Below are 15,727 nucleotides of genomic sequence, written 5' to 3'. Positions count from 1 at the left end.
CTGATCTACAGACCACCGTCCTACAACCCCAAAATTCAAGACGTAGCTATCAACCTAGTATGACAACCTATTCATTCTGGGAGATTTCAACATTTTGTTTGAAAAAGAAAATGAAACCTCAGAACACTTACGCTGCGTCCTTCTGGAAACGCTGCACTTCAAGCAAACTATAAATGGATCCACCCACAACACCGGACCTGCCCTGGACGCAATATTCTGCATAGAAGGACTATGCGCATCCGCACCACCAACACCAATGGTATGGAGCAACCACTACATGATACCATTCAACATCAAACTCCAAACTCACCCACTGGCCAGAACGGAAATACTCAATGCCAGCAAGAAAAGAAACTGTGAGAACCTAGACCTGGAGTCCGTAGACCTACTAGACTTGACCCCACCAAGCACCACAGAGCCAACCAAAACAACCCCAGACGTAGTGGAAAACACACTCAACATTTGGATTAGCAAGGCCCTAGACCACCTTGCACCAGCATAACCTTTCACAGCCACAACAACAAAACATGCCACAAAATGGTTCACAGAAGAGCTGAAAGAACTAAAAAAACTGCAAAATGGAAAGACCTGTAGATAATAGTACAACCAACAGGACAAAATAAAATACCAAAGATAACTCAGAGTATATAAATCAACAGTACTTAAAGCGAAAAGAAAATACTGTGTGACAAGAATTGAATCAGCAAACAATCCACAGAAAGAACTCTGTAGAATCTTCAGAGATACAAAAAACTTCATCCTGCAAGAAATCTGTCATCCTGACACAAGTACTATGTGACAGCAGCACCAACCACCTAAGATCAAAAATAGCAGTCCAACAGACCATCAACATAACCCAGGCTAATACAACCACAACCGCTGAACCAAAGACAACAGCAAGACTCACCTGCCTAGAACCAATCACTGAAGACATCTTCTCACATTGATCAAGGACACCAACCTTGCAGGCTCTCCAAGAGACCCTTGCCCCAAGACATCTTCAAAGAAATCCTCAACCACAGAATTGCAGCGACACACTTCCGAACCTAATGAACATGTCACTTAAAACAGGAATCGTACTAACCACCTTCAACTCAGCATACATCAAAATGCCAGTAAAAAAAGAATCAGAAAGCACAGAAGATCAAAGCAACTACAGACTGATATCCAACTTGCCCTACCCAGTGAAGATCCTGGAGAACCATGTATACAAGGTCCTACTTAAATACACTGAAACAAACGGAATACTTGAGCACTCACAAGTGGGCTTCAGACCAATGAGCGTAACAGAATCAGCAATCCTATCGACATGGGATGACCTGAAAATGAATGCAGACAATGGCGCCCGATCTGCCCACATACTATTTGACATATCTGCGGGTTTCAACACAATTAGGCAGGCAACACTAATAAAAATCATCTCTAACAACAAAACCATCTCCTGTGGAGTTCCACAGGAATCCAGCATCTCTCCCTGCTCCTCAACATCTACATGTGCCCCCTGATGAAAATTATTTGAGCCCACAGACTAACCGCCTACAACTACGCAGATGACCACGACCCATGAACCAAACAACTGCCTCAACAACTGTCTCACAGACATCTACAACTGGATGACAACAAACAACCTCAAACTGAACCCGGCAAAACCAGAAATAATGTTCTCAACCACTGAAAACAACGCAACCAACCCACAACTGGACTGGACGGATGGCATGGGAACACAACCAGATACTTGCAATTCAGTAAATAACCTAGGAATACTCATGGACAACGGACTATCCCTGGAACCACAAGTCAACGCAATCACAAAAAATACTTCCACCTTCTAGCACTAGTCAGGGAATTCATACCTCTCCTTTCCTCACCGAACCCTTCCTGTCATATCCCTGATACTAACAAGAATTTACGACACAAACAACCTCCACCTAGGAATGCCGGAAAGATTCACCAAGAAACTCCAAAGGGTCCAAAACACTGCAGCCAGGATACTACCAAGATTAAACAGAAGAGACCACATCACTCCAGCTTTGAAAAGTCTTCATTGGCTACTAGTGAAAAAAAACATCAAATTCAAAGCCCTCTTCATTATCCACAAAGCCTTACACAGACAAGGAGCCGAATTCCTCCATGCCAAGATCATCTGCTACCAGCCAAGAAGGGGCCTAAAATCAAGCGACAACCTACAAATGGAGACAAAACAGTATAAAAAGAGGCAATTCTGAGGAACTGCATTCTCACGCCTAATTGTTAATCTATGGAACACCATGCACAAAGAAATTAGAACCACAGGAAACCATATCACTGTCAGGAAACTACTTAAAACCTGGTTATTTAACAGGCAATGACAAGTGTAAAGTGATATCAACAGCAAAAACATAGCGGACTGAAGGATGCCGTCACAGATAACAGCAACAAAATCAAGGATGACCAGAATACCCCACCACCCACATTGACTGCGCCCCAACCTTGCCCAACAACTAGAGTGAACGACGGAAAGAAGGCTGCCAAATCAAACCCATGCGTGATTTATGCACCAAGGAAAGCCCAGACAGGTAAAGCATTAAAACATAAGCATCACCCTAACATTTGCCTGACCACAGAATTAGGGCCTCCCGGTCGAGCACCACTTGCTCAATTTATTATAATCACCAGCTGCGCACCCATTCAGCAGCCAACCGCACACCAGGTCCAATCCCAAAAGCTACGAGTAAACCCAGCTGAGTAACCAGGAACACACTAGGTACAGCCAACCTTCTGCCCTCAAACCGGTAGGGGAAGTCAGCTTCCATTCTTGGAGAGGAACCAAGAACATTGGAAGGTATCATTGAGTGTCAACCGAAGACTCAAGCCAGAGACATCCTCAAACTAATTGATTTACTAACCTGCTTCCCTCCTAGCATGCTCCTCCAACATAACCAACACCACTATACACGATTAGGGGCTAATCACACTACACATAGACACATCAAGAACTAATCTAATTCTCACACCTAACCAACTCTCTGAGACCCTGGAAACAATATTAGAGGGAACACCCTTGCACAGTCCATAAATGAATCAACACTACACAAATGCGCACCAACACAATACAATCAAACACCTAACAGTCATCCGTGACTCTGGACCTCTTATGAATACAACTAATCAGTCTGCATGACTGCAAAATCCACCCTAACATCATACGACACACACACCCAACACAAACACTAGCACACATCTGAGGCACTGAGTCCTACCCATATGGTTACAATAAGCAGGGCCTCTCGAACCAACTCCCACATGCAAGGCCGCTCACAGACACCAATTCCTCCTGGTTCTGAACCTATCCTTTCATCCTATCCCCACTAATGCACATAGCTCACTTCTCTTGCAGAGCTGCATGAGCACCTGGAGACTGCCCTAGGCTGGTGGCGATGCGTGGTATCAATCAACATAACATAATATCATCTGGGAACGGGCGTGGCTAAGCAGCCGTAGGAGTAGCTCATCTTCAGCGCTTACTCCCGCAAGATCCTGAACGATCCGAAATAAGCACAGGTTCGAGCTGGAATCATTGCCTGGAAATCGGCTGAAGTCTGCAGGAACATCTCAGGTGTGTGCGCCTGTGAAGTGGATTGAGGAGGCTCGCTGGAAGCCGTGATACGAAGTGCGGAATGAAGAGCTTGTGGGCTGAGCCCGGAGGCAAGATGGGAGAAGGGGTAGGAGCTGAATGTGACATGTGGCACATGCCACAGCGTGCCACAGCATGCCACCAATCTCTGGACTGGCTGATGTAAAATGTACAGTTTAAGGGATTTCAAACACATTCAACAAGTGAAAAATACCCTCTCAATCATTGTGGGGTTGTTTTATATTAAAACACTTTCAGCAAATGCATAGTTTAAGCACTTATCATGCCCCAGCATGTCACCAATCTCGGGACTAGCTGATGGCAAACTTACTGTTTAATGACTTCAAAGACATTAAACAAGTGAATATAAAGCCTCACAACCACTGTGAGACGATATAAATCAAATTTTAAAAAATAAAAAAAATAATTACATTCCGATGGCTCCCTTGAGCTCACAACCTCTCCCTTGAGCTCACAACCTCGTGGACTGTAGTCAGAAATTCTACCATTGCACCAATGCTTCAGATGGGAAATTTCTGGTGCTAGTTCTTATGACCTAATCAGAAAGCAGGGCCTGCAAGTCCCTTTTCAGTGTCAATTCTAACGTGGCATGCCACCTAGATATTTCTTTATATCTGCTTCAAACTCGTTTTTTCATTGCTTCAAAATTACTTCAGACATCTCACTTCTTAGGCTCTTGTATTATATTTCCTAACTTACAGCAATTGAATGATTTAAAGCACTTGGAACTCCAGCATGCCACAGCATGTCACCGCTCTCGCAACTAGCTGATGGCAAATTTACTGTTTAAATGACTTCAAAGACATTAAACAAGTGAATATAAAGCCTCACAAACATTGTGAGATGTTATAAATCAAATTTTAAAAAAAGAAATAAAATGCACAAAGGCTTTAGGTGTAAATAACCTGGTGTTAGTTCTTATGACCCAATCAGAAAGCAGGGCCTGCAAGACCATTTTCAGTGTCAATTCTAACATGGCATGCCACCTAGATATTTATTTATATCTGCTTCAAATCTGTTTTTTCATTGCTTCAAAATTACTTCAGGCATCTCACCTCTTCGGCTCTTGCCTTATATTTCATAACTTACAGTAACTGAATGGTTGAAAGCACTTGGAACTCCAGCATGCCACCAATCTCGGGAATAGCTGATATAAAATGTGCAGTTTAAATGACTTCAAAGACATTAAACAAGTGAAGAAATAGCCTCACAACCATTGTGAGATGTTATAAATCAAATTTAATAATGAAAAGCCTGTGCGTCACCTTTCGGCTGCTAGTTGTCTCCTGTGCATTACACAATATGGCCTGGGTAGAAGTAGAATCCTTTGACAGCAAGTAAAGCAGAGAAGGGCCTTCAAACATTCTGCAGGACCCCTCTCTGGGACAGCTGATGGAGAAAGCAGCATGGGCAGGTGTAGGGCCGTTATCCCATAAACTGGACTTTCTCCTGGGCTGGGTCGCCTTTTCGCATGGCCTGACAACTGTGAGGCCCAGAGCCTGCTAGAGACAAAGGCAGGAGGAACATATGGCCATTTGCAAACCACTGTCCGAATCAGGCAAAGGACACACAAAATAATGGCATGCTAAGGGAAAGGCGTGATGGAAGGGACAAGGTGACATACCCATAGCTCTCAACTCACATGCTTTTGGCGGGTGTCACCCGCCTTGAAGAGGGCTGACTCACCCGCCAAGCCTCCTACACGCCCATTCATTCCTATGGGCATCTCACCCGCCAAAAACAAAATCGGGTGATTTCACCCGCGTTTGCAAAACAAATGGTTGAGAGCTATGCATACCCATTAGCCCACAGAAAGACCAAGAGGGCACTGAATGGGATTCCAACAGCACGGAGAGTTCCCACCTTTCTGTGAGCTTGGCCACTCCTCAAGAAGGAGAACCATGCAAAAGGCACAATAAGAGCGTTTAGAAATGCAGGGATAGTTCCCTGGTTGACCCCTTTCATCCAGACCTGCTACTCCACCCGAGATCCTTGGAGGGGAAGCCCCCACTTAAGGCCAAAAGGTACTTGAGTAAGCGACTGCATGCGCCTCTAAATAAGGAGGTGAGAGTCTAATTGAAGGCACAATATTCCAGACCTTCTCTGCTGAATAAAGTAGCGGACACTCTGGAGGTGGACTCATTCATGGTGAAGCACACCAAGGACCTGAAAAGGGCATTGACCGCTCATGGATAGCATGCCAGGACACGCTCCCCGATTCCATAGGTCCATTGGCTAAGATCATTAAAATGGTGGAAGAGACCAAAGAGGCCCTGCCTATGGATGTGCATATTCTGGCTAATTGGGCACAAAGAGCAGTTTGTTTAATAAGTAATATCAACTGTACGATAGCAGCAGAGTGCAGACGATCGGTTTTAGTAAAGATCGACCTGAAACTCAGGATGTTGGCATCCTCTGAGGCTGCTTCAGCAGCTAAAGGGCTTTTGTTTGGAGAAGCTTTGGTCAAAGACATGTCCAGATTTGTTAGCACCTTTGCTGCTCTGGACAAAAGTCAGACATCGTTAAAAAGAGTGTTTGTGCCCTGTGTATCCGCCAGGGCGGCAGAAGCAGAGGCGTCTCCGCCAGCCGCTGAGGAGGCCAGAGGCCCTATAGAGGAAACAACTGGTGACAGCAGGAAGACAGAAGGCTGAATCCTTCCTTCCCCTCCTGTGGAAGAGGCAGGCATCGGGGCTTGCACTGCAGCGTAGGTTAGAGTACAGTCGTATGCACACAGTGCAGCAGCAAGCAATGCAATTCCCGCGATAGGTGGTAGGCTAGCGATGCACCTAAGCGCTTGGCAGGAGCTTACCGTGGACTCTTGGGTCGCAGAGACTGTGCAGAGGTGTTGTCTGTAATTTTTAAAGAGCACAGACAAATGAAACTGCATCAACCTTTCGCAATTTCAGAGTGTTAGGCAGAATCACATGCAGTACCCTTTGGGAACACTACATGCAATTAAGACTACAAGTGTCAGTACAATTTCACGTTTGGTACAAGCCTGTACTACACAGTTATGTGTAGTACAGGCTCAAGAGTTTAAGTGAGCAGTAGAACAAGTTACACAAAGGGACCAACAAATACAGTGGTTCAAACAAACACTTACTCAAGGTTTCTTGGTAAAAGAATATACATTTATTTACACAGTCAATTAGAAAACATTACACTAGCCAAAGATGCTTAATATCATACACTAATACACCACAATACATAACCAATAAGTTACTGAACTAGTTCAGCTCCCCTGAATTGGGAGCAAAATGGCACTTCAGTTACTTTAAAAAGGGGGTAAAAAGACAAGGTTATAAAAAATGCAGCCCAAATACATTCATAGGTAGGGTAAAGGGTTTCAGTTAACTACAACCAGCAATTCAATTCGATAGGCCTGGGCCAAAGTCAATGGTTCAGAGTCTTTGTATAGGATAGCATAGTTCTTGAAGATAACGGTTAAGTCTTCCGGACCACGTTTGCACAGTACCTTTAAAGTGAAGAAGAGCTGTAGCTGAGGCAGTTGTTCCTGGCAGTTCAAGCAGACCTCGCTGTTCATGTGCTTCAGTCGTGGGGACAAGAAGGAGGACATTGGGAGGTTCCTGCACTGCCCAGGGAAGAGGCCACAAGCTTGGATAAACGTTGGTTTAAGGTGTGAGTGCCTTAAAGACCACAAACTGGTATCCTTCCCACTGGCTATCCAGTTTTCCACAGCACTCTGTAGAAAATTCGACCAGGAGGGGATGGTTTTCAGGCGGCTTGTGAGTTGGGTGGTCCCACCAAACTCAAGGGAAGAAGTTAACCATGAAGGGCTTCTCTGTCGATGAAGTTTCAGGCAATTTGGACCTGCAGCAGGGCTTCACCGTTCGTCCAGGAGTTGCAGCAGTCCTCTTCCTTCAGCTCGTCTTCGGTTCTTTCGTTCCAGTGGTCGACTCTGCTTTCCAAGTCCCAGAGACCTGCTTTTAAACAGTTTTCCCCCATTCATTCCAGCCTGGCTGTCACTCACACATTAGGGTGGCTGTTCTTGCCGGACAGTCAGCCAGCCAATCATGCCAGAGTGCACCTCCCTCGCATCCTGTCCACCACACTTCAGCACTGAAACCCCCCAAAGGCCAACGAACAAAGGGACCAAACCTGGTTTGCCACGCAGAGTTAAACACAAGAAGGACCCTTCCTAAAAGAAACAGTGAAAAAAGTCGACCGGCGTCTGTTTTTACAGTTAGGTCTTGGGCGCCTTCTTGAGAAACATGGCTGACCCGATTTTTTGCTACCCTTGTTCACGGTCGGGTAAAATCATGGTAGTTTGATCTAAACCACTGCCACCAGCCATTTAAAGTAGGAAAGGGTAACATTTTACTGTTACATGAGTGTTTTGACTCAGGGGATGCTAGGCAGCACTCAATAGGAAGATAGTGGGCCTCATTACGATCCTGGCGGTACGGGGTAAACGGCACCGTAAAAGTTGCCGGCGCTGTTTACACCGTACTGCCTCATTACGAGGTCCCCTCGCGGGACCCAGGAAGCAACGCCTGGTCAAACCAGGCGTGCTTACCGGGTCCCACGAGGGGAAGAGGGAGAAAACAACAGGCCAACTCGTAATGGCCCGTTGTTTGCTCCCTCTCCCATTCCCATTCAGCCCTATGGGGGCTGAAATGGGAATGGGGAAGGACCGGGTCTGGGTCCTTGGAGGGAGGAATTACCGGGCCTTCCGAACTCGGAATGGCCCGGTAATTCCTCATTCTGAGGACCCGGACGCGATTTCGGCGGCAGCCATGCCGCCAATTGCGGTATGGCTACCGCCGAGGTCGTAATGAGGCCCAGTGTCTGCTGGGTCAGTAAATATAAAGAGACTAGTAAAGTCAATTTAACTTTACATGCTCTGGGAGACGGTAGTCAGTCCCAGAGAAAGTGTTTAAACCTTGGGTAGTCTGAAAGACACCCCTGCGCCACTGCACTGAAGGTTCTGTGTGACACAAAGAAACACAATAACCAAAGAACACAAAAGTAAAACACACATCAAAATACATGGAAGAGTGGGGAAAAAGGGCTCACACTTTTCCCAGGTAGAAAAATAAAATCCTAGAAATCCAGCAAAGTTGCTGTGGGTCTCAAAAGGTAAGGGAAATTAGCACATTTTGAGAATTCTCCCTAACACAGAGGAGGAACAAAGTCTCGTGGACAAGGAAGTAGGAGAGTTTCTAAAGAAAATGGCGATAAGGCCAGCGCAGCAATGTCTTACTGGTGAAACAGAAGCAAAAGGTCAGGCCGGTGATAATCTCAGACAATTTAACGCCTTTCTCGTATGCCGACACTGCAAGATGGAGGAAATCCATCTCTTCAGGGACATTTTGCAGAAAGGGCACTGGATTTGAGGGATGCCTATCTAGCAGTACCCATTCCTGAGATGCACCAGCAATTTTTAGAATTCCTCTGGTGATGGCAAAGGTGGGAGTTCATGTATCTCCCTTTTCGGACTAACTTCAGCACTGTGGTGGTTCACAAAGCTACTCAGGAGTGAGACTGATTTTATACATCGAGGATATTTGTCTCATGGCGCAGGATCTGATGCGGCTGCCAGAGCAAATTGTCCCAATGACGGGTCTCCTAGAGAAGCTGGGGTTTCTCATCAATTAGGAGAAATCCAAGACCAGGCCACAGCAGAGAATGGAGTTCCTGCGGTTTATCAGAGACTCAAAGCGGGGGCACTATCTCTGTCCCTGTAGAAAATGAACGACCCTTTGAAACATCACAGTATTGACTTTCCATTAAAGACTAAACTTTACTTGACAGTCTTATGTTTGCTCAATCACCTCTTCTGTTTAAAAGTTCTTTTAACTAACTGATCAATTTTCCATCAATCATATGTCATAACAAGTTGCATTCGCCAGTCATTTTATAGTCACTTATCTAAGAAGGAATCTGCTGAACCTCCAAGAGAACCTGACAGCAGGTGTGGTCACTAAACAGGCAGACAACACAGGGCGGATCCCTGCCGGATATGGAGGTGGTTAATTGCATGTTTTATTCTTCGTTATACCCAGTTCGAGATGGAGTCATTCATTAGGAAGCTACAGCGAGACAGTGAAAAAGAAAGAGGAATTGGGGATGAGGAATTGTGAGGTGGTAGGACCATAACGTTGTGATTCATGGACTAGGACAAGTGTCATGTCTGAGGGCAATAGATTTTCAAACTGCAAAGACTACATTGTCACAGAAAATGTTTTTTTCTTTGATTTTTGTGTATTTTTTTTTCTTTTTTTAAATCGGTGCTTTAGTTTTAATAAAGAAAAGTACGCACAGTACGAGCCTCTGTGTCTTTAATAGAATCATGACTTCCTGAAAGTAAGTATGGAAAATCTGGACTCTACCGCAGCTAACTGCCTCAGAGTTTACCATCAGACAGCATTTCTGGCTAGTCCCTTTTTTCTGGCAATGTATTCCATATCATGTCATGGAGAGCCCCCTACATTTCTCTGTCAACAGAGCTGCCAAGTCTCCCTAAAATCGTGGGAGTCTCTAGCAAAAGGAGACAGACACCTGCACTCTCGTATTTGAGCAGGATTTTCTTTCTACATCTGCAAAGATCTTCAGCTGTGCCTCAGACAGTCCCTTTTGTTTGTGGCAACAGTGGGTTGAAGTAAGTAACACACTGCTGAACACAGCACTCAACAGCACATGCTGGTCTGACTGGGGCTAAGCTGCGTCCTGTACTCCACGACTGCTGAATTTCCAGCTGATCTCAGTGGCAACTTTGGTGAAAGAGGGATAAATGGGAATGATAAGATGATCATGTGTGTAATTTCAGCACAGGTGGTGTGCGAGAGGCTACACAGCCCATGTGATGGTCTGACATGCATATTCTGGCACACAAACATGGCTGTAGTGTCTGACAGGACATATTCTTGCTTTGCTTCTAAATTTGATTAGAGACCACATCCTGCAGTCTCATATGAAGCACAGTTAAGGGTTTTTAAGCCAGACCTTTCGTTTTTTAATGTTACATCAGGAAAGGAGAGGACCTTGCAATTCTCTTATTGATTTCATGTTCAAGTTCATCACTACCAGGTCGGTGCTGTGGACCCCGGTCAACGTCAAGGGATAGGCTTCACGGAGGGACTACTTCACCTTAATGTCTACTTTCCTTAAGCCTCAGCCCGAGGAAAATCCAGACACTTCCCAACAGACTGGTCCCTCTGAATGTCGCTGTGGCTCATGTCGTGTGGGTGCAGTTCAGTACATGGGTACGACCTCAACTATGAATAAAAACACAGATCCAGTAATGTCAATGTCGTGGCCTGATGGCAGTGTAAGGGTAAGTGCCGTCATCATGTGTAAAGTGTTGGTAGTGGGTTGTAGGGATACAGTAAACCCCACCCCCAAGGGCGGGGGTGGCTGGGAGGCAGTGCATGGGTTAAAATGGTTGCTCAGAGGACCGTTTCATAGCAGACAGTGTGGGCAGGTGGCAAGTGCATTCTCTCAGTCATCTGGGACTACAGCAGGGGAGAGGAGGACAGAAAGCACAACGCATGAGGAAGCATCAGAAGTGCCGGCAGACCCGGAGAAGCTACACCTCCAGTTACATAGAGGCAGGGAGGCTGTACCAGAGGGAGGCCCCAGCTCAACACAGACGTGAAACACAAACTAATTTCCACGAGGAGCAACTGATCCTGAGGGTGTAAGAAAGGGATGATCAAAGACCATGAGAATGAAGTAAAGACTAGAGGTGGAGTTGAAGGAATTGCTGGCCCAGGACCCATAGGGACTTGCTAAGAATGCACAGGGTTCAGGAATGAACACTCATAGCCACTGTGAGCCTGTGCTATCATCACAGTCCTAGAGAGATACCTTGCACCAAGCCTAAAGGACTTTTCACACAGTCCAGGACTGGCAGAGTTGCAGAGGGAAGAGTGTAGAATCACAGAAATCATGGTAAAGCTTGTTGCAGTAGTCCACCATAGGAATTACCAGTCCTCTGGAGACAGTGAGCTGCTGGGGGATGGAGATGAAAGGAAGAATGCCTCTGAGGAGGAGTAACTTGCAGGGTGACCTCACAGAGACGTCAGTCTTGTGATGATAGAAGGCGACTGTTGAGTGGAAGATCATCACAGGCTATCTGCGACAACAGGTTGGAGCAAGAATAGGGCCAAGAGAGGCTGGACAGAGAGTGTCATGGAAGGAGGGAGCAGGTGTGGTGATGAGGATTGCCTCTGTGTGCAGCACATGGTTTGTATGCAGTCTGTATGACAACAAGCACGTATCAGTCCAACATCACATGGCAGGTCTCCCACGCCTTGGATCTGCTCCACTGCAATGAAATCACTAGCAATCTCCTCATGTTCAGTGAGTTTATCGTCCTCTGGTGGTGACCCACTGCCAGTCACCAGAGTAGAGGCGAACTTTGCAGCCAGCTTGTCTTCTATTCGGTGTCGGAGGTCATTCCAACGCTTCACAACATCACCAGGCGCTAATATGGTCTGCGAGGCACTGCCAGTGGGTCATACGCTGAGCAGGTGTATGTGTGCCCCCTGCCTGCACCAGCATGTCACGGCCGTTTTCCAACATGTAGTCCACGAGCATGTCCAGTTCCTCATCACAGAAACTCCTCTTTCTCGAAGTGTGGGACTCCTGTGCCGTTTCGGGGGTCTTAGCCTGTACCGCTGGAGCATGCTTCTGCTTCTTGTGAGGTGGTGCACACCCTGAGTGGCTTGTACCGCTCTGGTCAGTAGGGGCTGGAGTACAGGTGGACTGGCCTATGGAATCAGCCACAAATGTAACTACAGAAGGTCAGCTTCTGCACCACACGTGTCTTGGCCTTAGTGACAAGGGACTTGGCCCCTGAGTCACACTGGGCCAGGACCAATCCAGTCCTGGTTGGGTGACCCTGAGTCAGGGTGCCAGTTGCTACAGCTGCCCCTGCAGCTTCCAGACCCTGGCCGGTGTGAACAGCAGATGACACTGCTGCTCCAGATTCCCGGGTGCCGGTTCCTGAAACTTGCACCGCACGTGTCTTGTCTTTCGGGACATGGAAATCGGCCATTGAGTCACCCTGTCCCTGTGCCGGGACCACTACAGTCTGGGTTGGCTGACCCTGAGCCTGGGTAGTGGTAGCCGCAACTGCCCCTGCAGCTTCCACACCCTGGCTGCACTGAACAGCAGATGGCACTGCTTGTCCGGGACCATGGGTGCTGGGTATGTCAGCAGCTGCTGCATCTCCCTGCCCCGGTTGGGTGGGGGGCATAGTTCTCCCTGCATGGGCCTGGACACCTTGCCCACGTGGACCATCTTGGCCACCCTGGCCACGTCGCCCACCTTGGCAAGCTTGGCCACCCTGGCCACGTCGCCCACCTTGGCCATCCTGGCGACGTCGCCCACCTTGGCCACCTCTGGCAAGTCGCCCACCTTTGCCTCCCTTCCCACTTGTTGCCCTCCCAGTCATGGCACTGATGGACTAGCGCAATGGGAGGTGCAGCCAACAATTGTCCTGGGCAATTGGAGTGAGGGGGCAGGGTATGTGATGGAAAACGTACCACTGTGCGCCAGAAAGGCTCTATGTGATCCTTGGTGAAAAAATAACGGGTTGTGCAAAGCCCAGGCACCCCAAAAACAAATATCAACGTGTACGCGACCCCTCGGTAGCACACTTGTGAGTAAAAAACATCCTGTAATACGCTGTGTCACCCAGCAACACAATAAATGCATACGCGAGGAACACGTAGGCTACTATGAACTCGGAATGGGGTATGCGACACAAAGAGGTAACCACAGTGGGAAAAATGCATGCACGACTCACCATCTGTCTCATAGAATGAAATAAAATCATACGCGCGTGTGCGCGTAGGCAACTCCCCTCCCAAAACAAGAAGTACGCACTGCCATAGTAGTGAACTATTCGTGTGTGAACCCACAAATATATGAGGTTCACGCATCCGTCCCCACGAAAAGCACATACAGTGCACTGTTGTGCTATGCAGACCTTTAACCCGATACTGAACGGCAATGCCCAACGTCCAGCGATTGTCTCGTAACTTACACGCTTAGGGCCTTTCCTCTGAATACACGCTAACGTGCTGTTTCCGCATGTGCGGAGTCACTCTGTTTCTAGCCGGCCACGCAAAAGAACACAGAAAACCCACGCTCCTGCCTACAAGGCCATTTACCTGCCTCCAACTTCCCAAGCTGCCTCCTACGAGCCATCTGCTGCTGCCAGCCCACTCTATGTGCCTGCTGCCCACATGCCCTGCAGTTTGGTGCCTGCTCATCAGCCATTGCCAGTGATCATGTTGTTGTGACCACCTCTGCTGATCCTGAAGACTCCCGACTGCCATACCACCACTCCACAGCCCAGCCCCAGGACCACCTTGCCCACCCACATCTGCCTGGGTGTTGCCATGTCTGAGACCACACCATCTGAGGCAAGTGGCAACCCCCCGGCAGAGAGGCAGAGGGCTGTCAGATTCTCACCCAGGGAAGTTGGCATCCTGGTGGAGCAAGTCCTGGGGCATCATGATGCCCTCTTCCACGGCCCATCGCAAGTCGGCAATGAAGGGCAGAAGAAGATCTGGGGGGACATCGTGGGTGCCATCAACACGGAAGGGGTGGCACTCTGCGACTACCATCATGTCCACAAGCTCTGGGAAGACTTCAAGTCCAGGACCCACAACAAGGCCCAGTTCCTCATCAAGGCTGGTGATGATCGAGCAAGGTGCCGGGGCCGGTTGACCACCGACGAGATGAGGGTCCAGGAGCGCTTCTACCCAGCGCTGTACCCCCAGGTCTAGGAGTTGGTGCTCTGTCTGGAGTCGAATGGTAAGTGTTCATTTGTTCTTGTCCACCATACTGCATGTGAATGTTGACATGCGGCTGGAGTGTGCACCTTGGCCTTATGTCTGGCATGCCTCCTGTACAGATGTCTGTGTGCATGTCCCTGACAGTGCTGCATGTGAGTCCATTTAAGCGTGTCCCACATCAATGGTGTCTGTGTTGCAATGCGTGAAGCGCACCGGCATGTAACGACGTGCACATGTTTGCATACCTGTGTCTGGTCTGGGGCATGCGAGAGGTGTGACACATGGGTGCTTATGTCACCATCATGGACATGCATGGTGTACATGTGCGTGTGTCTGAGTAGTGAGTGTGTGTGACTGCCAAACACTCTGCACGTATGTTACTTGAGTTCTTGATTTGTGATTGCCTCCCGCTGCCAATTTGCTCTCGAGTGCACTGTGACGTGATAGCTCCATGGCCTACCTCATGCTGTTAGGTGATGTGTGTGAATGAGATGTGTATGTCCCATGATGTGTGTGATCTGAACACACAATTATGATCTTGTGTCAGTGCCTTGTCCATGGATGTGAGTGTCTGTTGTGAATGACAGACATGTTTGTGAATGCGTGTGAATGCCTTCCCTGTGTGTATTGGGGGGTGATGATGGTTGTGACGTTTGACAGTGCCACTGATGTACATTTGCATTGTGACAAACACACATACTCACATATGTTCAGTAGCCTGTTTGTGGTCTATGTTTCCCTATCCACAGCAACGATGGACGAAGAGGGTGGAGAAGGCGCTGTGGAGCACCGCAGCAGGGATGCCTCCACCAGGCACAGACGCAGGCCCAGTCCTCCTCCCAGGAACCGTTATCTTCCGGTAGCGAGGAGACTGGTGCCGCGTCCAAGACAACGGCCGCAGCTGCTGAGAGGAGGCCCAAGAGGGTGAAGTTGGTTGTGGGCACCTCAGCAGTGGGAGGGACAGGTGAGCCCACACAGGGGCAGTCCGATGCGGAAGACAGTGGGGAGTCATCCAGGTTGGTGGTGGTGGAGGAGGCCACATCAGCCCAGCACATGGGGCCCGGCAGGGGTGATGAGGTAGGTGTGACTGGTACAGTACAGGATCAGAAGCCGGAGGCAGCCCAGGTCACCGTGGAGGGGCCTGTGACTGATCTTGTCCCAGGAACTGCGACTGCACCAATATGCACCTGCAGGCATGCCTCAGGCCGGACCCATCCGCATGTGGCGGATGTATCCATGCAAATGGATCTTCCACTACCTGCGGATGAAGCAATTCATGACAGGGTGGAACCATTGCTAGCCGGTATTGCGAGGCTTACAG

Source organism: Ambystoma mexicanum, chromosome 8 (assembly GCF_040938575.1).
Source record: "Ambystoma mexicanum isolate Mex_15411 chromosome 8, UKY_AmexF1_1, whole genome shotgun sequence".
In the NCBI taxonomy this organism is placed as follows: domain Eukaryota; kingdom Metazoa; phylum Chordata; class Amphibia; order Caudata; family Ambystomatidae; genus Ambystoma; species Ambystoma mexicanum.
This window is presented reverse-complemented; position numbering follows the sequence as displayed.